The sequence below is a fragment of the Pelobates fuscus genome, chromosome 5 (genome assembly GCF_036172605.1).
Source record: "Pelobates fuscus isolate aPelFus1 chromosome 5, aPelFus1.pri, whole genome shotgun sequence".
NCBI lineage: Eukaryota > Metazoa > Chordata > Amphibia > Anura > Pelobatidae > Pelobates > Pelobates fuscus.
This window is the reverse complement of record NC_086321.1, coordinates 50,202,949-50,230,020: the sequence shown is the minus strand read 5'-3', so window position 1 is coordinate 50,230,020 and position 27,072 is coordinate 50,202,949.

Below are 27,072 nucleotides of genomic sequence, written 5' to 3'. Positions count from 1 at the left end.
TATAGTGAAGTACTATGGAGATATAGCTGATAGTGCAGTATCGATAGACCCTGAGGGTGCTGAAGATTCTCATGATGGTTACTATATAAACCTGAAAGGAGATGAAATGAAGGCGTTGTGCCAAGAAAACGTTGTAGCAGCTGACGGAGAGAGGAGGGTGAAATTAGCAAGGCAGTGAGTAACAAAACGATTGTTACGGGTAGTGAGTACGAATGAAGAGTTGTGGAGTGGAGCCGTGGCCTGACGAGGCAAGGCAGGAATCAAGCCCCCGTACCCCAAACATGTAACAACGTGGCCTGGTAGAGGCAGTTGTTAGGAAACACAATGAAACCAAACCTGATAGAAACAGGTGATAATCGTTTAACAAAGGCCAATTGTGTAACAATTGTAGGAAATGTGAACGAAAACACATTTATACCAGATAGAAACAGGCGGCAATAGTGAACCAGTAATTGTCTACTGCTAGATGACAAAATGAAACAAATAGTAACTGTGATTGTCGGTTCGATACCTCCTCGTGTAACAACGTGGCCTTGTCGAGGCGGTTGTTTGAAGTGTGGATGAAACAAAATTGTACCTGATAGAAATAGGCGATAATAGCGACCTAGTGACTGTCTAATGGTAACAAATGACAGTAATGCAACATTAGTAGAAATCAGTGGGGAATGTCAAATGGCGGTTACGCCTGAACCTGAGGTAATTCGATGCATGTATAACAGGAGATGCGTAAGTGTAAGCGTAATCTGGGAGATAAAACAAATCCAACATATACACAGTGTTTAGTTAGTTAGATTAACTTGACCCAATAAAATAGTACATGCATAGCGTCAGGCATTTAGTGTTATTACGTGGGATGCACCAATAGAAGAATCGCCATTAACAACCTGAAAACCGGACGGCAGAGAAGCTACACATTATACAGAATAAAACAGCAAACACCATCAAACCACTAGGTGGAGATACCAGCCGAATGTCTAGGACTTTGCACTGATACATTAAAACATAATGGAAAGTATGCCCAAAACCTCCAATTTAGAAATATTGCGCTGATATACGAAAAACATTATGGAAAGTAGGAGTGAAAACTTACGTAGCCAATATGTCGTGCATGATATAATAAAATTACTGGCATCCCTTCCTTTACCCCCTCCGTAGAAAAGCATAGCCACTATAACAACATGAGTCTGAACCCAAGTGGATTAATATATAACCATAGCAAGATTAACGTTTGGACCGGAAATTAATGAGTCCGTGAAGGGGTGAGGGGGGTGTAGGACCCCGACCCCCCCCAGACGGGTGATTGAAAGTGACCGCCTAGGTGCTGGCGAGAGGGGAGCGTGGGTGGTCCCTGGTAAGATTTATGTGACTACCAAGTAGCAACAAAATTCATAAAATACAACCTAACCTTTTAGCATAGATTAAGTTGACAAGACTGTTGTGCATTAACCATGTTTGGTAATAATTGGCCACCTGCATGCACAGTGAATTCATGGGGCATGTAAAAATGTGTAAGCTGTTCCGCATTATATTGTGATAACTTTAAAAATGTCTGCAGACTTGCAGTTTCTGATAAAGTGCATACTGCATGGAATGTAGGAATGAATATTTAAAGCAGTTATTGCCCATGTGTATATTGTATATAATGATTATCTGGGCACTTGTAATAAACACTACACTTACTATAATGAGGTTTAGGGTTTAGGAGACCAGTGAGCTCACTGCAACCTTACCTGCTAAAGAAGCATAGCTTTTGGTGCTTGGACTTACCCTGCACAGCTAGATATATAGTATTTGCATGTGTGTTCCGGTCCCCCATGAGACCACAGCGATGTGGAGGGGACCGGAATGAGACTCACGGTTAGCAGGCAAGCCGGACCGCTGATAATACGACTGGAGGTTTGTCGAACAGCAAATAGCCCGAGCGCGGCTATTTGCTGATTACCTAGCATTCGGATGTTAGTTGCCCAAAAGGAGGAGCGAGGGGAACGGAGAGGAAGCCGGACCAGAAGAGGCGAGGACCGGAGGAGCCCGAGTGAGGACCGGAAGTCTGGCTGTCACTGAGTGAACAGCGTGCGAACGGCAGGTAGGAAGGGGGGGAGTAGCGTTTATATGGAACGCTTAACTCCTCCCACAAATACAGGCCTTACGGCCTTAAAACATATACACATATAGCTATATATAATATGTATATATATTTATATATATATATATATATATACCGTATTTTTCGCTCCATAAGACGCACTTTTTTTCCCCTCAAAAGTGAGGGGAAATGTCTGTGCGTCTTATGGAGCGAATATGAAGTTTTACTTACCTGTCTTGCAGCGTTGGCCGGCAGCACAGGGCGCACCGCGGTACTGGAACTTGAATTTCATGTTCCGGTTTCCGGCGGGACTGAAAGGAAGTGCGCACTCAGCTCAGTGTGCGCACTTCCTTTCAGTCCCGCCGGAAACCGGAACATGAAATTCAAGTTCCAGTACCGCGGTGCGCCCTGTGCTGCCGAGAAACGCTACAAGACAGGTAAGTAATTATGGGACAAGGGGAGGGGGACAGTATGGGAGAGAAGACTATGGGGAGGGGAGGGGAGGGGGGATGAAGACTATGGGGAGGGGAGGGGAGGGGGGATGAAGACTATGGGGAGGGGAGGGGAGGGGAGGGGGGATGAAGACTATGGGGAGGGGAGGGGAGGGAAGGGGAGGGGGGATGAAGACTATGGGGAGGGGAGGGGGGATGAAGACTATGGGGAGGGGAAGGGTGGGGGGTTATGAAGACTATGGGGAGGGGAGGGGGGATGAAGACTATGGGGAGGGGAGGGGGGATGAAGACTATGGGGAGGGGAGGGGAGGGAAGGGGAGGGGAGGGGAGGGGGGATGAAGACTATGGGGAGGGGAGGGGGGATGAAGACTATGGGGAGGGGAAGGGTGGGGGGTTATGAAGACTATGGGGAGGGGAGGGGGGATGAAGACTATGGGGAGGGGAGGGGGGATGAAGACTATGGGGAGGGGAGGGGAGGGGGGATGAAGACTATGGGGAGGGAAGGGGGGATGAAGACTATGGGGAGGGGAGGGGAGGGGGGATGAAGACTATGGGGAGGGGAGGGGAGGGGGGATGAAGACTATGGGGAGGGAAGGGGGGATGAAGACTATGGGGAGGGGAGGGGAGGGGGGATGAAGACTATGGGGAGGGGAGGGGGGATGAAGACTATGGGGAGGGGAGGGGAGGGGGGATGAAGACTATGGGGAGGGGAGGGGGGGGGATGAAGACTATGGGGAGGGGAGGGGGATGAAGACTATGGGGAGGGGGTGGGAGAAGACTATGGGGAGGGGGTGGGAGAAGACTATGGGGAGGGGGACACTATGGGACAGGGGAGAAAAAAAATATTCTGAACAAACTGTCCCATAGTAAGAAACACTATGGGACAGTTTGTTCAGAATATATTGTTTTCTGGGTTTCTTCCTCTAAAAACTAGGTGCGTCTTATGGTGAGGTGCGTCTTATGGAGCGAAAAATACGGTATATATATATATATATATATATATCTTATGTATAACGTCACACTAAGTGTATTTTTTTATTAATATATACAGATATTAATATAAAATGCACTTAGAGTAAAATTACACACGTGTATATATAATAGGTATGTCATTTGATCCTGAGGAAGGTCCCTGCGAGGACCGAAACGTCGATTTTGCTTCAACTTATGGAATAAATTTATAACTTTTTATTCAAGTCCGTGAGTGCAGCCCAGTTACTCCTATTTTTGGTATATATATATATATTTGTGTTAGGTGCTTATGATAGTACAGTGTGAAATACCATAAATAAATGTAGGATAATAAAAAGAGCAAGTCGGTTGTGGTGTGCCAGAACCGACGATGAGGTAGGCCTGAGAAAGAAGAGGGCCTACCCAGGGAAAGAAAGATAGAAATAAATAAATGTTAAAATGTGGTGTGGTGGGAGGGTCATTCAACGCTGACCTCGAACGGTAAGGAGCAAGGTAAGGGGAGTGCCTTAAGTAGGCTAGGGGTAGCAAACCAGCACCTCCCACAAATCCAGGCAAAATTGATATAATACTTGTGTTAGGTGCTTATGATAGTACAGTGTGAAATACCATAAATAAATGTATGATAATAAAAAGAGCAAGTCGGTTGTGGTGTGCTGGAACCGACGATGAGGTAGGCCTGAGAAAGAAAAGGGCAAAAATTAAGTAATCAAATTTATTACAGACAACCAATACATATACATTTTATCAACCAGAAATGTTTTTGAAAGCATCACTTAATTCTTGTACTGGGTTCGGTATGTACCGTGAGTAAGCGGATGACTTCCAGCGCCCCAGTGTTGTGATAACATGAGTTGGGATGTTGACACTGGAGGCTGTGGACGCGGCTCCTATACGAAAGGAGTGCCCCGAGCAGTTGGCTGCATTGAGGCCCAGTTGTGTGAGCAAGGACCTTACGTAGGTCATGAAGGTTGTAGTGGTGAGTACTGAACCTTGTAGCTGTAGTAATGGTTGTGAGGGCAGTAAGTTATGATGCTGTATGTAGGCATCAAGAACCCTGATGGGACACCATCTGTTGTGGGTGGGATAGTACGGAATGTTTATGGGTATGTGCTGACTGGTTTTGGAGTGAGGTAAAGTCAGGATGTAATGATTCATATGTTTTGTCAAGTGGGAATAGAGGAGGAAAGGAGTAGTTTGGGTCGTGGAGGTTGTAGTGAATTCTCTCGGTCTTAGAAATCCATAGAAAGCTATGTATATTGCTGTTTTGATGATAGAATTTGTATTGGTGTCAAACGGTTTTAAGTCAAGCAGGTTAGACAATGCTTTAAAGCTATGGTTATCTATGGGTAGCCTCTGGGCTGTATGTGTGGGTTCTGATTTCTGAATACCTCTGAGTATGGTCTTAATTTGGGTGAAACTGTTGTTATTTGGGTGTAAGATTAGCATGTGGTGTTGAATGCCAGTGAGATAGAGTTTGATGGTGTTATATGACATTTTAAGTTAAAGGTGGCAAAAGGAAGCAAACCCCCAAAAAGATGTAATAACAAATGGTTGCATGATGTTATGTTCCATAAGGAATCTTTTGAATAGTGTGAAAGCTCTGTTGTATGTTTTGTGTGTATTGTTTGAAAGTGCCAATTGGGACAATGTCCTGCTATGCTGCATGATGGTTTCTAGTCCAGTATGAGTTGTTGAAATGTTGGAGTGATGGTGGCTGTGGGCGCCGCTGACGGGAGTGCTTGATGAAACGCCTGAAATTTAAAGCGAGACAAATTGTCAGCAGCTGTGTTACAAACACCTGGAACAACATAGGAAAAATTATGACAAGCTGCCAACCAAGTTTCCTCAGAAATCTCATGATCGTAAGGGATTTAGAACGACCTTTGTTGATGATGTGACAGGTTGCCTGGTTGTCTGAGTAACAACGCACTGGCATATTAGCCCATAAATGACCCCATGCAACGGCAGCCGCCACAATGGGATAGATCTCAAAAAGAGCTGAGGTAGTGGAAAAACCTTCCAAATCCTGAACTGCTGAAGGCCAGCTGCCCCATAGCCATTCGTTCCCAAAAATTGCTGCAAAACCAGTGGTAGATGCCGCATCTGACCAAATGGTAGGAGATGAGTCAGTCAATTTAGGGAGGAACATACTTTTACCATTCCAAGTGGATAAAAATCTCTTCCACATGTTTAGATCTGCCATAGTTTGGGTATCTAAGGACAACCTGTGCGTGTCATGTAGGAAAAGTGGGAAAAGATGCAATAGTCGTGATATAAAGGAGCGGCCTTGAGGTATGATGCGCATAGCAAAATTTAGTGATCCCAGCAGGGACTGTAGCTCTTTGCGGTTGCAAGTACTGAGCTGAAGGTAGCTGTTTATGTAAGTGAGAATATTCTCTATCTTATCGTGTGGTAGGCTCGCTTGCATTGTGGCAGAGTCTAATAGGATACCCAGAAAAGTGATAACCGTGTCTGGCCCCTCTGTTTTATTAGGGGGATAGGTACACCTAGTTGCTCAAATATCTTAGTGGTAGCTTTGAGACTAGTAGGAGGGGAAGTATTCTCCTCGACCAGTAGGAAATCATCCAGGTAATGTAATACCGTAGGGCATCTGGCTATGTTCAATAGTAACCAGCATAATGCTTCGGCAAATGTGTCGAAAATAGCTGGGCTACTTTTGGACCCAAAAGTTAACCGGGATAAAAAATAGTAGTTCCCGGACCACTTGATGCCATGCAGGTTCCACAGTGTGAGGTGGATTGGTAGTAATTTAAAGGCGTTAGTGATGTCGGTCTTACTGAGCCGGGCTCCAACCCCTGCTTGTATGATAGTGGTAATGGCATGATCTATGGTGGTGTATTGCAGGGAGAATTCCTCAGAGGGTATGAGGGAATTAAGACTGGGGTTGGCCGATGAGTGGGGTGCCGATAAGTCAATGATGAGTCTCTGTTTTTGGGAAGATTTCCCTGTGACAATACCAATGGGGTTAGTGCGCCATTCTATGAATGGAGGAGTTTTGAAAGGCCCCAATATGAAGCCCTCAGCCACTTCTTGGGCTATGAGGGTGTCAACCGCTGTGGGGTTGTGTTGGGTGGATTGTAGATTAGGGCATTCCAGAGTTCCGTCTGGTATGTGTAGAATACCTGTATGGAAGCCTTCTGTTAAACCAGAGATAAGAAAGTCTACTAGGTGTCTAGATGGGTGCTGAGACATAAATGCAGTGAATACTGGCATATTAATGGACATTAGGTAAGGCTTGGAATACATTTTATTTGGACACATGGTCTTTGCATGTGCCCTAACACATTTTGAACAGACATGCAATAGTCTACATCCACTGTAATTACAAGACCCAACATTGAAATTATTACATATCTGGGACTTGCCCAGAAACTTGATTGGGCGTCCCAGTTTGTATCTTGACAACTTCTCTGGAACCCCAGAGGAACTAGCTCCTTGCATGGAGGCATGTTCATCCGCTGTGTTGGGACAAAAATTGGTAGTATGGGCTGTGGAGGAGCAGTATGCACAAGCCGGTGTTCTTAGACCTGCAAAGTGTCTGCAAAAAACGACGGTATATATCCTTCCCCAGTTGGATCGTGTTCCGTACTGGGAGAAGGCTCCAGACACTTTTGCAGAAAAAGACCTATGGTAGTCATAGAAGGCTGAACCACCATATTTGTTGCCCAGGTCTACCAGCTTGTGCATATACAGATCAAACTCCTCTCTTCTGTTGGGATAGACCGCACGGATGACATCCCTGTAAATACCAAAGGCTAGTACAAATTCAGGGATAGTCAGTTTCCTGTTTAGGCGGACATCCCTAGATCTGAAAACAACAGATACATCATCATAAGCATATGTCTTATTCTCAACAATATCCTGGGAGGCAATCAACAGGGAAGCCAGGTTGACGTCTTTACCTTCCAGGATATCCCTTTTTATGTGCTCAGGTATCATATGAGCCGGGCTAACTTCCTGGTCATCCAGGGTGATGGCTGGAGCAACTAATGGCAAGTCGGCTGGTGCTTGTGAAGCAGCAGCGGGTGGCCCTGCTAGAGTAAGGGCCGTGGTGACCGACTCAAGTTTCTCCAGCCTGGAGTTGACCTTGCTCATGGACGTCATGAGTGAGGATAACATGGCATGTATGTCTCCTGGGTTGGACTGGCTAGGTCCTTCCCCGGCATCCATGTTATTTGTAGATGTGCGTAGCAGTTTGAAAAGTTCTGCTTTCCTTGCTGTAGCGGGGTAGGGGATTTGTCGTCTCCTTGTCGTCTTCCGTGGTTATACGCGGGATCATCCAGGATCTGATCGATGCTGGACTAGCTAGCTCTCCTCCTTGTGTTGGAGTGACAGCTCTAGCCGGGGTGCTAGGCAGGGAGAAATCCTCTACTCCTTCCTGAGACATACTATAAACAAAACAATTAATTAGTATATGAAACCACCAAATTGTACTGGCAGGCTAGCTAGGCCAGATGGCAAAAACATTATACTTGTTTGGTGACGGATGAGGCCCTGCTAATTGCCAAGCGGCTTGAGAGGCTCTATCTATGCGTTGGCGCGAGGGGTTATTGAGGCCACTCGTCGTAGTGGCAGGAGTTTTAGGCCTCTCGGTGACTGTAAGGCAGAAAACAGGGGAAAGGAGTGACAGGTGAGGCCCTCTCTATGCAACATGCGAGGCGGCTAGCTAACGTGTGGCCCGATGGGTGTTTGCCTCTGAAACGTTTGAGGCGGGGTGTTGGCCTCGCGAGACCACTAACTGATGGCGACTGCCAAGACGGGGTAAATACCTATTGGGAAGCCTGTGACCCTATTGCCAGCACTCTAACCTAGGGGGGCGAAATGAAATGTATGGTAGAATACCATATGAGCAGGTGTACGTACGTGGTAGTATGACAAATTCACAGGAAAAACCGCGTGGACAGCCTAAAATGGGTAAAAGAGAGTAGTATGATGAGTGTGGATTGTTGGAAAGAAAACAGACTTATTGCCTGTAGCAGCAATGTTTTTATGGTTTGCTGGCGTATGATTGAAAATAAAATGTTGATACCATGGGAATAGATATGTGTTACTCAGAAATGTTGTCATGGCTTTAATAAGACATCTGAGGGAGGCCGTGGCCTATGTACCAACAACATATGTGTTATATAATAATGGTGTGTAAGGGAAACATAAAATGTACGTTATATATATATATATATATATATATATATATATATATATATATATATATATGTATATTACTGTGCAGGAAACGTATGATTGGTTGGATCAGTGTGAGTCAACCCGAGTATGCAGGAAAATGAATTAAAGCCTTATGTGTCATGGTTAACAACAAAGAAATGAGGCCTGTAACGTAGGCTGATTTAATTGTAATGAAATTGATAATTTATGAAAAACACCTGTAAGCGTGGGAGTCCAATGATCCATACAGAAATGTTAGCTGGTTTTAATGCCCTTGATCTAATAAGTGATACCTTAAAATAGCAATAAAATGGTCTGTCTATTCAAACAAGCAACTATTTAACCGAATGTATATACATGAAATTATGAAATGCAACTCATGAAACAGATCTTTGTGAATACATAGCAGAATAACCGAATCTAGTATGAAGGGAACCAGAAGTTAGCATTGTTATAGAATTATTAAAACCTTTATTAAATTTCCCCATTAACTCCATTAACTTCATTATATGACAGATTTTCCTACCAGCATTTAGAATATTAGAAAGAGAATATATTTTCTAGAAGGATATGAGTAACACCGGAATTGTCAAGTTCCTGTAATATGAAACAATGTATGCCATAGTTAGATCATGAGAACTGTACTAATGAAATGTCCATTCACTAAAAAAGCCTTGAACCTGACCTCGAGTCTAACAGCACTAACTACTCAAAATGGCGCCTAAAGCCCCCTCCCATCGAGTGAAGCCTCGTGCTAGCAAGATGGCGTCTGAGCCATCGTGTCCACTCCCGTGTCCAAGATGACGCCACCTCTCGGTGGGAGGACATGTAGCCGGCCACTTAACACTTAAGCCAATTAATAATATTGATGGGTGGGTATTGACATAGCCACTTAACACCTAACCCAATTAATGATGTTTATTTGTTGTTATCTTGATATTCTATGATGATGTAATATTGCTCTTATAAGGGTCCGCGAGCCCGCTTTTTAACCAGATGCCATTAAATTTTCTCGAAGTTGTTTTAACCTGAACTCCGTGTGTCAGTGTGAATTTACTTCTGCGTATACGCAATTTAATCATCTCAGATTTGGACAGGAACAGATAGTCATTCAAACATATTTGTTTGCTTAAAATAATCCATATCATTTGGCGCCCAACATGGGGCACCGGGTTATGGCCTTTGGCCGGTAAGCCGTCCTAGAAGACGCTGGACGGAGGAATCCTGGGGAAGGAAAGGAGACTGATCACCTCCCAGTACACGGTAGAGACTGCTGCAGAGCCTAGCCGGTATGTTCCAGCCCCTTTGATTGACCCGTCCCAGTGTCTGTGACTGCTACCGGGAGGACATCAAAGTCAGGTAATAACTTGCCCGGTGCCTTATTAGTTACCCACCTGTTTACCTGCATTTTGCCTATCTGTTGCCTGGGTGTGTTTGTATTGGTCTGTCTTTAGCTTAAAGTGCCCGGGTAGAGTGTTTGCCTGTTTACCCCTTTTGGGATAAAGGGAGGTGGACCTGTGGTAGTTTTCCTGGGGGTCCTCTGTTGCCTGTTTACCCCTTTTAGGAGCCACGTGGCTGTGACTGTAAGGAAAAAGGGGGGTGGACCTGTGGAAGTTTTCCTGGGGGTCTTCTTTTGCCTTTTTACCTCTTTTAGGTGCCGGGTAGCTGCGGCAGTAAGGAAAAAGGGGGGGTAAGGGATCTGTGGAGGTTTGTGTAGACTCATAGCTTCCTGGGGGTTCCTTTGGTGTCACTTTGATAGCCTAGCTAGCCTCATTGTGCACATTGCTCTGCTTGCAGAGAGGTGGTACCCTCCAGGCTCGAGCGCTGAGGCTGGTGGCATTCCAATTTTATTTGTGGCGCGTGGATTCGGGCAGGCATTGCTGTCTCCATCACCACGTGGTAGTGAGACTTACGGGTGGGTCCGTAGGGGCACTACGGGAGTGAGGGAAGTGGTGGTCACGGGTACCGGTCCACTTTAACGGGGGAGGCGTACGGAACTCGGGCCGGTGTTAGCTGTTTTCCGTCGCCGCAGGTAGTGAGACTTACGAAAGTCGTTCTCCGAGCGGGGACACTACGAGGTTGAGGGAGGTGGTTTTGGCCACATGAGTAAAGGAAAGGGATTACTGTTGAATTTATTTGAACTGTGATGCATGCATGTATTTCAATTGAAATGTTGTCTTAATTGGGAGTCATTCAAACTCCTGTGTCTGTCTCTACTTTCACTTTTTACTTTTACTCTACTTCCTGTGTTATTTACACTTTCCCCTCCTATTTCTCTTTGTGAGAGAAGTGATTGGTCACACACTTCTCACCTCGCTCCAATCTGTGGCTACCTCGGGTAGGTGGAATAAGTGACTAGTCTACGTTTTGGGAAGACGCACGTAGGGACCCACCCGTACGTGGCAGTCGAGCATTGTAGACACTCTGTTTAATTTCCTTCCTCTATATCTGGGACGCCTTTTATAGGGGGAATGGGACAGGGGTTAGATAAGCCCAGTAAGGGCTGGTTAGCGTGTGATCTAGTTGAAGACAGAGAGGGCGAAGAGATGGTTAAGGGGGTTGAAAAGATTGCTAAAGTGTGTAGAATTGCTGTACCTTCATGTGGTAGATTACAGCCAGAGAGCTGGCGCAGATTACTGACAGAGAAGAAAGGCAAGCTTACAGATAATGATTTGCTTCGTACAGCAGAATCCTGGTACAGAGTAGCAAGAGCTATTCAGCAGGAAGGTGGGGTTGAGGAAGAAATTGATCACAAAGGTTTGAAACTGTATGTATACCATAATAATTATGTTGCTGGGGGATTCCCTCAGCCAGCGCCCCAAAATGGCGCCCAGGGGATGTCCATTCCCAATGTTCAGTCAGCAATGAGTGACATTCAGCTGACCATGTTCGCCACCCCTAACCCTCCCATCACCCATCCCGTCATCGCCCCTGTTTGCCCAGTCCTGAATTCTGATGGATCTTTATTCTCCCCCCCATCATCCCTACAACTATCATCACCCTCAGCCATCCCTGCACTATCTTCCCTGCCTAATCCAGCTATTCCATCCGTCATTCCTTCTCTACGCTCTCTCTCCGTTAACAATCCTACCCTCCCGCTTGCACCCACCCAGTCCACTAACCCCTCCTCACTTGCTTTTACCCTTCCTACTACACCCGCTTCGGTCCCTCCTACTACACCTGCCTCTGCTAATCTCTCTCCGTCCTCCCTTCTGCCTACTCCTCCCGCAGCCCAAGTTCCCGCCTCCCCACCTTCACTTCCCTACCCCGGATATCCCACCTCCCTTCCTAATCCCTGCCCAGCTATCTCGCCCTCCCCAGGTTCCGCCTTAGCCCCTGCCCAGATGGCCTGGCCCTACCCCTACCCCTATCCCGTGGCCCTGTCCTATCCAAACAATCCCTTCTTCCCTTCCCTAGCCACACCCCAGGCCCCGTTCACGCCCTTCCCGATACAGTCTGCCCCGGATGTGCCCACATCCAACATGGCCGCCACTACCTCTCTTGACCCTAACGCAGCTTCCTTTCACGCCTCCAATATGGCGGCCCCCAGTAATCCAGCACCCCTAATGCCGGTACTTCCTAGTGATTTCTCACCCCGAGCTCATAACCCACTGGCCACCCCGGCATCCGGGATCCCCTCATATCCCCCGGTCCTGACACCTCAAGCGGCTCCACTTCCCAGAGGGGTCCAGGTCACATACGAAGATGAGTATGAAGAGGCTGGCTCTCATGGTTACCAGGGCTCACCGGATGCCGTAGAGCCGCAGCCTCGCTGTTCCCTCAATGATCCTTTCGGACATATGGGCCGGGGAGAGCAGGCTCCTCCTAAATATGTTTCTTTTAATCCCACTCAGGCTAGTGCTCTGATGAAATCACTCCCTGACCCAGAAAAGCAACCAATGCCTTTTTACCGAGGGATAGTTCAGATTCAAAAGACCTATTCTGCCGCATGGCGTGATTTACTAAGCATTTGTGCCATTAAGGCCGGAGATGCATACTGGCTTAGCATAGCCCCGCCACCTCAGCACAAATTTGCTTGAGACTGATACTGATTACTCTTCAGGAATAGCATTCTGCAATCAGCTAAAGGACTGGGCTAAGGATAAACTTGCAGATCAGGCTGCTGGCCTTACTGATATTGTGCAGGAAAAAGGAGAATCAGTGGAAAGGTTCCATGCAAGACTGTTTCAAGTGTTCTCAGATTTGGGATTTGATCTTACTAATAAGATTCATTCTCAAATGCTGTCCGGTGCCTTTGTCCTAGACATCAAAGACTCTATACGCAAGGGGATCATTGCTGCACGCCCTGAATATAGAGTTGTTCCTCTGGATACATTACTCCAGGTAGCCAGGGGATTAGAATCTGCCCAGACTCCAAGAAAGCCCAATTCAGCTCCCCTTATGGTGTCCCGTCCTGGCACTGTTCCCAGAGGAACCAGACCCGAAGATGGATTCTGCTTCAATTGCAAAGCAAAAGGGCACTTCAAAAATGAGTGCCCAGAACCCAAGAAATTGACCAAGTCTGCTCCTGCCCCCAAGGCCCCAAAAGCCATTCCACTTGTTGAGGAGCCAGATGATTAGGAAATTGGCAAGCCTGTGTCATTAACCCCTGTCATGGCAGTGTCTTCAGGGGATCAGGGGGGGCCACTTGCCACTGTGACTCTACCCATTGAAGGACAACCTACTACATTTCTTGTTGACACAGGTGCAGCCCGAAGTGTTCTGCGAGAACAAGACCTGCCAGACCCATCATTTCTGTCAAAAATTGATGTCTCTTGTGTAGGAGTGGATGGCCTACCAAGACAAAATCCCTTAACAACTCCTTTACGGGTTGGCAACTACCCTAGCTTGCTTGCTCATTTTGTGGTGTCATCCACATGCCCCATTAACCTGTTAGGCGCTGATGTTCTTTCACGCCTGCAGGCATCTATCATCTTCACTCCAGATGGACAAGTAGAATTATCTACCCCTCTATCTGATCCAGACACCTCAGCTTTGTGCTCCCTACCCCTGATGCTACATCTTGAAGAACCCCATGGGGATGCAAAGGACCTGAGGTGTAATTTCCCTGATTCATTAAAGACAGATGTTCCTGCAAAACTGTGGTCCTCAGGCCCAGAGGACATAGGTCACCTAAAAGTCCCACCTGTGATGGTAAAACTCATTCCAGGAGCAAAGTTACCAAGGAAATCACAGTACCCTTTGAAACCAGCACAAGCTGCAACTATCACAATTCAAATCCAAGCACTCCTGGAGAAGGGTGCTCTTGTCAAATGTGAATCACCATGCAACACCCCGTTGTTTCCTGTGAAGAAAAAGACACCCAAAGGAGAACCAGAGAAGTACAGAATGGTCCAGGATCTCCGTGCAGTGAATGAAGCAACAGTCCTGGACACCCCTATTGTGCCAAACCCACACACTCTGCTCTCTGGAGTTACACCTTCTGCAAAGTACTTCACAGTCATTGATCTGGCCAATGCCTTCTTCAGTGTACCCCTGGATCCAGTCTGTCAATACCTGTTTGCCTTCACACATGAAAAACAACAGTATACATGGACTGTCATGCTCCAAGGGGCACAAAATTCTCCAAGTCAATTTGCAAAGGCCATGTTATATATTCTTGATCCATGGCAATCTGACCATCCAGAGGTTGTCTTGCTTCAGTATGTGGATGATTTGCTGCTCTGTGGAGATGACATACCCACAACAGAAGAATGCTCAATTAATCTCCTTTGCTATTTAGCAGAACAAGGATGTAAAGCTTCACGTCTCAAGCTTCAATTCTGTCAACCTACTGTTATCTTCCTTGGCCATTGCCTATCTCAGGGTACTAGACATCTCACCCGTGACTGAGTTAGAGCAGTACTGGATATTCCACCTCCAAGGACTTCAAAGTCTCTACATGCCTTTCTAGGCCTCATTTCTTACTGCCGTGCCTGGATCCCAGAAGTTTCTCTGCTCATGCAACCACTCTATGATACCCTCAAATCAGACCCATTCTGCTTGACCATAGAAGCCCATGACAACTTCTGCACTCTAAAACATGCTATTGCAGCTGCACCTGCCCTTGGCCTACCAGACTATACCAAACCCTTCAAGTTATTTGTCTCTGAAAGACAGGGCCATGCTACAGGAGTTCTTACCCAAGCACATGCATCTAGAGGACGACAAAGGCCTATTGGATTTTTCTCCTGCCAACTGGATCTTGTGGCCAGAGGAACCCCTTCTTGCCTTCGGGCCATTTTTGCAGTCAGAGAACTAATTGAAAGAACTGCAGACCTAGTCCTTGGCCACCCTCTAGTTGTTTTGGCCCCTCATGACATTTCTGCCATCATCAACCAAGTACAACTCAAGCATGTCTCTCCTGCCAGACACCTCCGTCTTCAATGTCATCTCCTGTTACCTGACAACATCACCCTCCAAAGATGTCAGGTTCTCAATCCGTCCACCCTTCTCCCACTTCCTGAGGGGGGTATATACAATGGGTTTATCATGGATGAAACCTATATTTTCCTTCTTGCTGGCACCATCAAGAAGATGCATCCCAATTTATCCTTCTATGACGGACAAACACCTCTCTGTGATGGAGCAGGATATGCCTTCTGTACCATGTGGTACAAGCCAAACATCACTCCTGAACTTTGCTATGAAGATGAGCTCTATCATCTGGTAGAGGTGAAACTTACTTCACAAGACTTCTACTGTGACTCTGAAGGCAACAGTATGGTCTTGATTCATCTACCTTCTGAACTCAAACATTTGTATCGTCATTGGGACATTGCCATTCCACATGTTCCTGTCACCAAGTTAAAGACAAGATCATGGAATGATCTTGGGCCCATGGCAAAATTATGGGCCACCATGAATGAATCACAGCTACAGGAAAATGGCGTTGTCAAATACCCAGCAACTGACCATCTAGAAGCATGGCCACGCCACTTCCTGGAAAATGAATTTCAAGATCTGGTCATAGTAAATGACTATGACCCAGAGACACCTCATGACTGCTTTGAACAGATGAAAATGGAGACAACACATCTACCAACCGTGCATGAGGATCCACTAGTAGATCCTGATCTCACTCTGTTTGTGGACGGTTCAAGGTATGCTGATGAAGAAGGAAAATACCACACAGGATATGCCGTAACCACAACAGATGAAATTATCAAGTCATCATCTTTACCACCAATAATGTCTGCACAAGAAGCCGAATTGCAAGCCCTGACTTCAGCGTGCAAGATCTCTGAAGGAAAGTGCGCCAACATCTACACTGATTCAAGATATGCATTGGGCGTGGCACATGACTTCGGATTAATTTGGAAAACAAGAGGATTTCTTACCACTGCCGGTGCGCCAGTCAAACACAGTTCTGCAATCAAAGAACTAATGGATGCCCTCCTACTCCCAGAAGAAGTGGCCATTCTGAAAGTGAAGGCACACGGGAAATTGGATACAGATGAAGCAAAGGGCAACCATTTGGCTGATCAGGCTGCTAAGCAAGCGGCAAGAGAATTGCAGGAAGTGGATGAAGGAGTGTCCGGACACGAAGAAATTCCTATTTTTACTTTGCAGACTCTTCCTACTGACCTAAGAATCCTACGGGAACAGCAAGCTGCAATTGCCCCTGAGGAAATACAGAAATGGAAGAAGAAAGGAGCAGTCCTAAAAGATGGAGTATACTACAACAATCTTAGATTCTGCCTCCCTAAGAATTTATATCCAGCAGTAGTCCAATGGGCACATGGACCTGCACATCTGTCAAAAGACCTAATGGCTGCCCTCATACAGAAGTATTATGAAGCACCTGGAATTACTACACTGGTCAACAACTTTTGCAAGGCCTGTGTCATTTGCGCAAAATGCAACCCAGGGAAACCAACCAAAGTGCCCTTGAAACACCTGGCTAAGCCTATGTACCCATTTCAGAGGATTCAGATTGACCACATACAAATGCCAAAGAGTTGTCCCCATGAATATGCACTAGTGATAGTGGATATGTTTTCAGGATGGCCAGAAGCCTATCCAGTAGCCAATATCACTGCCAAGACAACAGCAAAGCGTCTACTTGCAGATATTGTATGTAGATTTGGACTCCCAGAAGTTATTGAGAGTGACCAGGGCCCAGCTTTTACAGCAACAGTGACTAAAGAAATTTGGACCGCTCTGGGGGTGACCCTAGCTTTCCACACCCCCTACCACCCACAAAGCAGTGGCAAAGTGGAACGCATGAATGGTACTCTAAAAGCTAGAATGTTAAATATGTCACAAGAAACCAAGATGCCCTGGCCAGAAAGCTTGTCAATAGCTTTATTCAGCGTTAGACACACACCTAGAGGGAAGCACTCACTATCCCCATATGAGATTATATTTGGGACTGCACCCAGACTAGGTTGTTATTACCCCCAACAGCTTCAGCTTCAAACTGATGTTTTGGTAGATTATGTAACTGAACTTGCAAGTGCTTTGAACAAAATACATGCCCAAGTTTTCTCTTCAATTCCAGATCCCGATTTTGATACGGGTACCCACAGCCTGCTTCCCGGAGATTGGGTCCTGGTCAAGAGATTTGTGCGGAAACACACCCTGGAACCAAGATTTGACAGACCATTCCAAGTTCTCCTGATCACTTTAACCTCCGTCAAGTTGGCTGGCAGGCCACATTGGATCCACGCTTCCCATTGCAAGAAGACTCCTGCCCCAGAGGAAGCAGACACCGCACAACCATGTACCCCTGGTACATTATCACCTTAATTAGCCTAATTAAGGCCCAACAAGTAGCCATTACTAAAGATGCCAGTGGGTATACCTTCTGGTACAATTCCTCATGTACCCGTGTGGCTACATATACTTTTGACTATTGTGACATTGTAGACTGCCCATTCCCTACGTCACAAATTCAAACCATCTATAGAGATATACCTCATGTAAAAGACCCCTATGTTTGTGTAGTTGACAAACAATGGGGGCATAACTGTAACCATTGGGGGGCTGCAGGGTGGAATGCTGGGCCTGCCTGGGGTTACAAGCCCAAAAGTGCCTTATCTAAGGTAGATGACCATGGTAGATCCCTCCTCCAAAGAATGACTTTGAGGAAGCCTGGAGGAGGTACACCCATAAAATTAATTCTAAACATAGAGCATCCCAGTCCAACGGATGCAGACCAGTATGTAATGGGAATGTATTGGAAGAAAGGTTCCTATAACAAATTGGGGCACTTCTACCTAAAAGATATGTGCCACTCTCCAGAGTGGCAAGGGGCTACCCACATGGTCCCAAACCCATTAAAACCACACATCCAGTCCTTTAAAGACATGATGGCCATTGCTAATCCCACCTTTGAAGATACCATGGCCGCTGAAACAAGTTTTTAATGATGTTAATTTATGGTTGGAATGGATGAGATATAATGCCAACAAGCATAACAGAACCACATGCTATGTGTGTGGTGGTGCCCGGCCTCACCTCGGCACCGTGCCCTTGACTTTGCCATTAGAAATAGAAAATTGCATATTAAGTCTTTTTGCCTACCATTACAATTTTAACAGGTCCCTCTGCAAAGCATGGACAGTAGAATATCCCCTCTTAATCAAGGATGTCAAACCCCCAGATGGTATTACGATCTATAAGGGAAACTACACCTGTTATGCCAATTATGACGGAATTGGTAAGTTCATGGGTAACTTTTCCAAAGGATATTGTGCCACCTACAGAACTGTCCCTATGTACCTATTACAATTCCACACTAGGTCATTAGGAGATATTTACTGGTTGTGTGGGGATTTACAGTTAAGATCCAGAATGGACAAGGAATCGTGGGGGGAGTGTACTCTGGCTAAAGCCATCATGCCATACATATTATCTCTGACACACACCCTGACATACATGAGTCTATACACACACCAGCCAAGGTTAAGCGTGAAGCCCCAGTAAGAGGCAGTTTTGACCCCCACATTTATATTGATGCCATTGGGGTGCCTAGGGGGGTACCTAATGAATTTAAAGCAAGAGATGAAGTTGCTGCGGGGTTTGAATCACTTTTTACCATAGTTACTGCAAACAAGAATTTAAATTGGATTAATTACATTTATTACAACCAACAACGCTTTGTCAACTACACCAGAGATGCCCTCCAGGGTTTAGCCGAACAATTGCAGGCCACATCCCAAATGTCCTTCCAGAACAGAATGGCCCTAGATATGATTCTAGCTGAGAAGGGGGGCGTATGTAAAATATTGCCCGACACCATGACCTGTTGTACCTACATCCCAGAAAACACAGGTCCTAATGGTAAAGTCACCATGGCCATAGAGAAATTAAATAAGCTCTCTGAAGAGTTAAAAAGGAATTCTGGGGTGATAGATCCCTGGGAAAGGTGGTTTGTTTGGATGACAGGGTGGCAAAAAGCTTTAATTCACATTGGTATGGCATTACTAATTTTTCTTTTTATTTTCGCTCTTCTCGTTTGTTGTGTCCTCCCCTGTCTGAGAAAATTCCTACAGAAGACTGCAGACCAAGCGGCACCAACTTTTGCACATCTGACAGTTGATGACCAAGATTTCCAAGATTTCACTTCACCCTGTATACCGCTGCAAACTATCCCTTTTACTGATAAAGTGCAAGAGTTTTAGGTAGGGAATCAGCTTAGGGACAGCGTCCGTCTTTATGGATAGACTGCCGTGCGGGGATGTGGTGGGCAAGCCACTGCGGGATACCAGCGGAGTGAAGAAAGTTCCTGACCGTATTGACGGATGAGCTGCAGCCCATTAGGGACAGGAAGGGACAGAATTGCACTTTGCAATAACACCTAGCTAGCGGTCATGGGGTTTCTGTGCCTTTGGGCTAACACGTCTTCTGGTATTAACAAATAAAGTTTATCTTTTTAGTGCCTAACATTTCATAGGGGGGACTGTTATAGAATTATTAAAACCTTTATTAAATTTCCCCATTAACTCCATTAACTTCATTATATGACAGATTTTCCTACCAGCATTTAGAATATTAGAAAGAGAATATATTTTCTAGAAGGATATGAGTAACACCGGAATTGTCAAGTTCCTGTAATATGAAACAATGTATGCCATAGTTAGATCATGAGAACTGTACTAATGAAATGTCCATTCACTAAAAAAGCCTTGAACCTGACCTCGAGTCTAACAGCACTAACTACTCAAAATGGCGCCTAAAGCCCCCCTCCCATCAAGTGAAGCCTCGTGCTAGCAAGATGGCGTCTGAGCCATCGTGTCCACTCCCGTGTCCAAGATGACGCCACCTCTCGGTGGGAGGACTTGTAGCCGGCCACTTAACACTTAAGCCAATTAATAATATTGATGGGTGGGTATTGACATAGCCACTTAACACCTAACCCAATTAATGATGTTTATTTGTTGTTATCTTGATATTCTACGATGATGTAATATTGCTCTTATAAGGGTCTGCGAGCCCGCTTTTTAACCAGATGCCATTAAATTTTCTCGAAGTTGTTTTAACCTGAACTCCGTGTGTCAGTGTGAATTTACTTCTGCGTATACGCAATTTAATCATCTCAGATTTGGACAGGAACAGATAGTCATTCAAACATATTTGTTTGCTTAAAATAATCCATATCAGCATGAATAGCTTAAACGTATGCACTTTAATGCGAACAGCAATCGTGCATGAATATAACATGAATAAGTGCCAAACGGAAAACACAACCGAAATGATAATCGTTTAAATGAAGCAAGGGAAAACAGTTTGTGTGAAATGATCGCTTCTCTAATACGCATGATTTAGCCGAACAATTTGTATGAAATGAAGCCGCGAGAAAGGCTATGTAATGCGACTGTGCAGAAAAAAACGTAAAGCGAGGACCCGTGCTGTACCGTGTGCCGTGGGAACCGATCCTGGCGTGACAGGTAGGTCTGACTTATGGTTTAGAAGTCCCTGGGACGTGATCTACGACGAAGACCCGGGTAAGAAGCTGGACGGACGGAAAAGGCCTGCAAGAGGATTCCTGGACACAGCTTGCCGCGGAGAAACTCGTGGGTAAGAAAACCAAGATGGCACCTGAGAGAACCCGGAAGTTTATCCTCATTCAACGCTGACCTTGAACGGTAAGGAGCAAGGTAAGGGGAGTGCCTTAAGCAGGCTAGGGGTAGCAAACCAGCACCTCCCACAAATCCAGGCAAAATTGCCTTAATACATATATATATATATATATATATATATACACACATATGATATGTGTGTGTGTGTGCATGTATATATGAATATATATATAATAAATTACAAAAGAAAAACATTTATAAAAAACAAATAAAATTGCTAACTTTGGCCAGAGTTTGTGACTAAGTGGCTATGACAAAAGACTGGATACCCTGTGTTGTCTACATTTGAAAATGGTATGCCATGATGGGGTTATTTCACATTCCTGGGCTAACATATGGTCTCAAAAGGCAACACAGACCCAGCAAACCAATCTGGAAAACTGATTTGGGCAAGCCCTATATTGACCCTGTAACTTTCAAAAACACCATAAAACCTGTACATGCGGGGTATTGTTATATGCGGGGGACTTCGCTGAACACAAATATGAGTGTTTAAAACAGTAAAACTTATCACGACAATGAAATCACCAGTAAAAGTGCATTTTTTTGTGTAAAAAAAATGCAAAAAACAAATAAAACACTAACTTTGGCCAGCGTTTGTGACTAAGTGGCTACTACAAAAGACTGGACATACTCCATTTTGAATACCATTGGTTGTCTACTTTTACAAATGGTATGCCATGATGGGGTTAATTTTCATTCCTGGGCTGCTATATAGTCTCAAAGGCAACATAGGCTTAGCAAACCAAAGGAAAGGGGAAATCCATATATTTGACCCCTGTAAGTTTGCAAAAACTCATAAAACCTGTACATTGAGGGCACTGTTATACTCGGGAGATGTTGCTGAACACATTTTGGGGTGTTCTTTGGCAGTAACACATAACAGGAACTGAGAATCCATGCCTGAGAGAAAAATAACATAAAAATTGACTACCCAAAAGCTTGACAAAGACTGGTGGTAGAATTAGTGCATGGAAAGTGTTAAAATACCACCATTTGAAATACCCTAGGGTGTCTTCTTTTCAAAAATATATGGTTTGATGGGGGTAAATTAAAATGTCCCAAATAGTACATGGGTGCATGATGACCAGCTGTGAAAATTCCAATTTGGAAAACTAGAATGTGCACCCTCCAAATAAGTTCTTAAGGCCCCAAGAGAACCCGACACAGCTGTACATAGGTAGTATCACTGTACTCAGGAGATGTTGCTGAACACAAATTGGGGTGTTCTTCGGCAGTAACACATAACAGGAACTGAGAATTCATGCCTAAAGTACAATGTGAGAGAAAAATAACGCAAAGCAATGACTACCCAGAAGTTTGACAAAGACTGGTGGTAGAATTAGTGCATGGAAAGTGTTAAAATACCACCATCTGAAATACCAAAGGGTGTCTACTTTTCAAAAATATATGGTTTGATGGAGGTAAATTACATTGCCCGGCTTCAAAAATGTCCCAAATAGAACATGGGTGCATGATGGAAAACTGGAATGCGCATCCTCCAGAGATGTTGCTGAACACATATTTGGGTAACCCTTAAAGTTCTCTGTACATGTATTCTTAAATTGCTTTGTGTGTCAAAGAAATCAACAATTATTATTATTTTTTTTTAAATTTTGCTTAGATTGATGGTAAAATGGTTGCATGAAAAGAGCATGAAAAGAGTCAAAATACCCCCAGTTTATCATCTTAGGTTGTCTTCTTTTAAAAAATATATACATGTGAAGGGTTATTCAGGAATTCCTGACAGATATCAGTGATACAATGTAACGTTAATTTTGAAAAAAGTGGCTTGGAAATATCAAAGTGCTACTTGTACTTATTGCCCCTTAACTTTCCAAAAAAAAAAGCTAAGAACATGTTAACATTGGATATTTCTAAACTCAGGACAAAATTTTTAAACTGTTTAGCATGGGTGTTTTTGGTAACAGATTTTGGGGGTCAACATTGGAAAAAGTGTTTTTTTAAATTTTTCATCATATTTTACAATTTTTTATAGTAAATTATAGGATATGATGAAAATAATGGTATCTTTAGAAAGATCATTTAATGGCGGGAAAAATAATATGTAATATATGTTGGTACAGTAAATGAGTAAGAGGAAACTTACAGCTAAACACAAACACAGCAGAAATGTAAAAAGAGCCCTGGTCCTTAACGGTAAGAAAATTGAATAATAGTCTGGTCACTAAGGGGTTAAAGTGCTCAGTCACTTTACAGCTGAGACCTGAGACAATAAAGCTGTGGTTAGTTGAAAAATTGTGAAGTTTTATACTGCAGGACTGGGGCTGTGACTCTGAGGACTGCTCTGATTCTGATTTCAGTCTGTTTCAATCTGCAATGATTGTTGGTTTTGTTAACCATGTCAGCTACTTTTTGGCTCCATCTTATAACTACAAATGAATTAGATTGCCAGCTGCAAAGGTAATAAGGAGTCTATTAGTGTCCTGCTGCTTTAACCCTGTGTACACTGTGTTCTGATAGATAATAGTGTGTCAGGAGTAGCTGAAATAGTCGGTATCTTTACTTTTTGACCATGTGCACACTGTGTGCTGAGAGGTAATGGAGTAACTAGCATGTTTCATAAAAGCAGCAATATTGAATAGAAAGCTAATATTATCATAGCAGGAGCCGTACTGAAGATAAGATAATGTAAAGCAGAGCTAGGAGAGGGCTAGGAAAATAGAGAGAGCTAAAACATTTTACAGAGACATGTTTGGAAATCTTTGTATTGCAGCAAAGTGTAATCCATCACAGTAATCCTGGCTGTGTGAGATAGTTATGAGTATCTCCATATTGTGACCAGCTATGTGTGTTATATCTTTTTATTTTACTAGCTCTACCTGTACAATCCTGGTGGAGGAGTTTCGCGTCACACCATCTTAAAACTTCACCATCTGCTACTAGTGCTGTCTTTAGTTGCCAGATGTTTTTGAAAACCATGGACTGAATATCTGAAATGCAAAGATTAACACTCTTACTGCCATGACCAAAATTCCTTCTACTTGTGTGGGAAAATCTAACGTGTATAGTCTTCGTAAAATGACATAGAATCCTAATCACTACAAAACAGATTAGTGTTTCATAATGAAACATAATATTCTTATTCAATGAAGATATCCTCACTAATTACATTGTAGTGCATAAAATGTTAAATACAATATATTCCAATTAAAATGTCATTGTTTCACAGGTACTGAAATGTGACAAATACATTTATATAATTGTCAGTAAAAATCATAAAAAAAAAAGATTAACTCGAGTAATTTCATTCATGGGTTTGTCAATGTATGTGAATTGCTATTGAATGATGACAACTTCATATCTAATATACATGGTTATTTTCAGAACCTTTAAAATGAATAAATCAAAATATGCTCTTCTAAAGGCAGATGAATACAGAAAATAAATATATGACATTAATTGAAGTGACATTTCCAAGAAATTCCATTATGAACACATCGTGGTGCAGAATGAGACAATGAAATAACTTTTCCACAGTGCCAGATAACCAAAGAAACTCTCATTGATTTGAATTGGCATTGTCTGTTTGACGCTATCAGGGCTACCAGTATACTGTTTTCAGTTATAACATTTTTTCAGGTTTACCTAAATGTCAAGCATCTAGGCTTAGTAAAGTAAATAACGTTAAAGTTTAACACTCTGAATTCCAGGACATAAGCAAACACTCATAAATGGTATCATTTATTATTGAATCAAAATTCTATTATTGTTTTGTTCATTTTGTGACTGCTCCCAGGATCTATTTTATGCTGGTGGAAAGTCATCTCTTTAACACATTTTGAAGGACTGAAAACCAAAGACATTTTCCAAATTTGAAACCATATATAAGGTCTTTTACGTTGACAATTTTTATAATGAGAATGTGCTAATTCTTGTAGACCATTTAGCATTTGTATTATATTTTTTTCACCTAAAAAAATACAAATATGCCAAACGATCTGCTCAAAGCAATGTCATAAGTCACATTTTTGGCTTTTTGTTTTCCCTAGATTCAAGCTCTCATGTAAAAAAATGATCTAAGCTCTAACAGATAATTTGAATTATTTGATTATTTTCCAAATATGGATCTAGAATATTAATTTAATCTTGTTTAGAATGAATCACGATGTGATTGAAAACACTTACATGATCTCTTTCAGCATGGGTAGATAATTTGATTCAAATTCTCTGGTGATCTGATTCACAATCCTTAGGAGATAGCATTTAACATTCTCATCTGATCTGATTCATAATGCTGAAATAATCTGATTTATAATGGATTGTTTATCTGGTGCTAACGTGATATGATTCAATTGCTCAGTTGATCACGCTCAAAATGCTCAGCTAGTTTGATTCAGAATGTTTACATTACATGTAGCATCACACCAAATAGAGCTAAAAAAAATAAAAAATTGATAGTTAAGCAACAAACTTTTGTGAAATAAATATTTTTTTTTAATCTACTGAATTTATAATTCCACTTTTAATGGGAACTGCTGGCATCTTTGCAAATAAACCATACTAGTGATGTTTACCAAGGCTGTTGTTTACTTACTTTATTAGTATAATAAAATCCTTTAGACAGTATGCAGAATTGCTATGTAATATCTTAAAATGACTCGATGAACCAAGCTGCTACAGATGGTTGTGAACTATCTCAATTTATCACCTCTTTAAAATAAATAGAATCAAACTATCATGTTTAAAGAATGGAACAAACTGTTTTGTGTTAGGTGTTGCTGTTGTTGTTTCCGATAAAAGCACACTTTTCTCAGTATTATTGGGCCTGTGGATTCCAAAATCAAACTAGGGTTTGGTTATTTATTAATTTACTTTTATTTACTAATATGTAAAGCCAAGAATAAGTCTGAAGAGAAAATAACTATAATGAAAAAAGCGTAATGATGGTTACCAGAAAACAAGATAATAGATTAATTAATTGAGCTGGATCCAAAAGACATTAAAAGTCCGGGAAGAAGCTATTGAGTTAACCTGGACATCAAAAGGATACCATCCATATGAAAAGCATGGATGGGTAATGACTTTATCAACCTTCAGCAATACAGCATCTACAGAATGTGTGATTATGCCAATGGAGGTTTGACACAGTTGGACATACATCCATAAAATACTGAAAGAAGTTGTCAAGATAAAGACTGAAGCAACCGGCATCAGAATTAGTGTCACTTTTTGTCATGCATTATGCAGAAACACACTGGTCGTCTTGAAAAATACTGTGTTGAATCAGTTTTTTTTCTGAAATCTCATACTAGCAATTCTTGAATATAGTGCTGCAAAGTTTTTAAAATAGTTTTTGAAGAACCTTTTTAAACTGATTTCTTGTTTTCTCTAGATAGACTGACAAAATATCAATGATCACTTCAACTTTGATTGTGGAAGGATTTTTGATATCAGACAGATTCAAAGTTGCAGAAAGGTCATATTTATTGAAATAGTAGTTTTTACACATTTGTATGTAGATGAGCATATACAGGGGCCTGTATATTATTAGTATAGGTTGGTGTTAGTAGTGGTACAATGGTGTGAGAAATATGTTCATAGTATACATCTAGCCCCCTACTACAACACAACATATTAGAATATAATGATGAGGACGTGGGACGTCAGCCGGAAGTGAGGTGTTGCATGAGCGTGGAGGTGGCGTGTGGGGAGAGTAAACTATAGGAGCGGCGGCGTTCTCTAACTGAGGTCTAACTGAGGTGTCTGAAAAACTTTGCAACTCCGAGAGGTAACGACCGAGGAACGTTCCTGGCAATACTAACCATAAGGTACGATCAGAGGAACAACGGCGCATAATCCGAGGTACCTGCCAACAATCATCTTAATACCGCCAGGTACCGGCTAATGAGATTGCCCTATTACACCAAATCTAAGGTATGAGCTGATATTTGACTCTTTGATGAAGTAAAAGTCCTATAATCGATGAAGGTAAGACCCTATTTGGAATTAAAGAAAAGCTCGTCTTTTTGGGGGGAAAAACAGATAAGATAAGGAGGACTAATTAAAGAGACTAAAGAGACTAAAGAAAGCAAGGGAAAGACGGTGGGGGAGTCTGGGATAGAGGAGAAGGGGGGAAAGGGACAGGAAAGCAAGAGAGAAAGATATAAAGGAGGATCCCAAATCCCAAATCAAAAGACAATGGCCCCCAGGAAAGAGAAACAGGTGGAATCAGATAAATCTGATAAATCAAAAACCATAAACACCTTTTACTCCCCAAGATCACACAATCCCCCACCAAAACAAACAAGATTATCAATTACACCAGAGGACT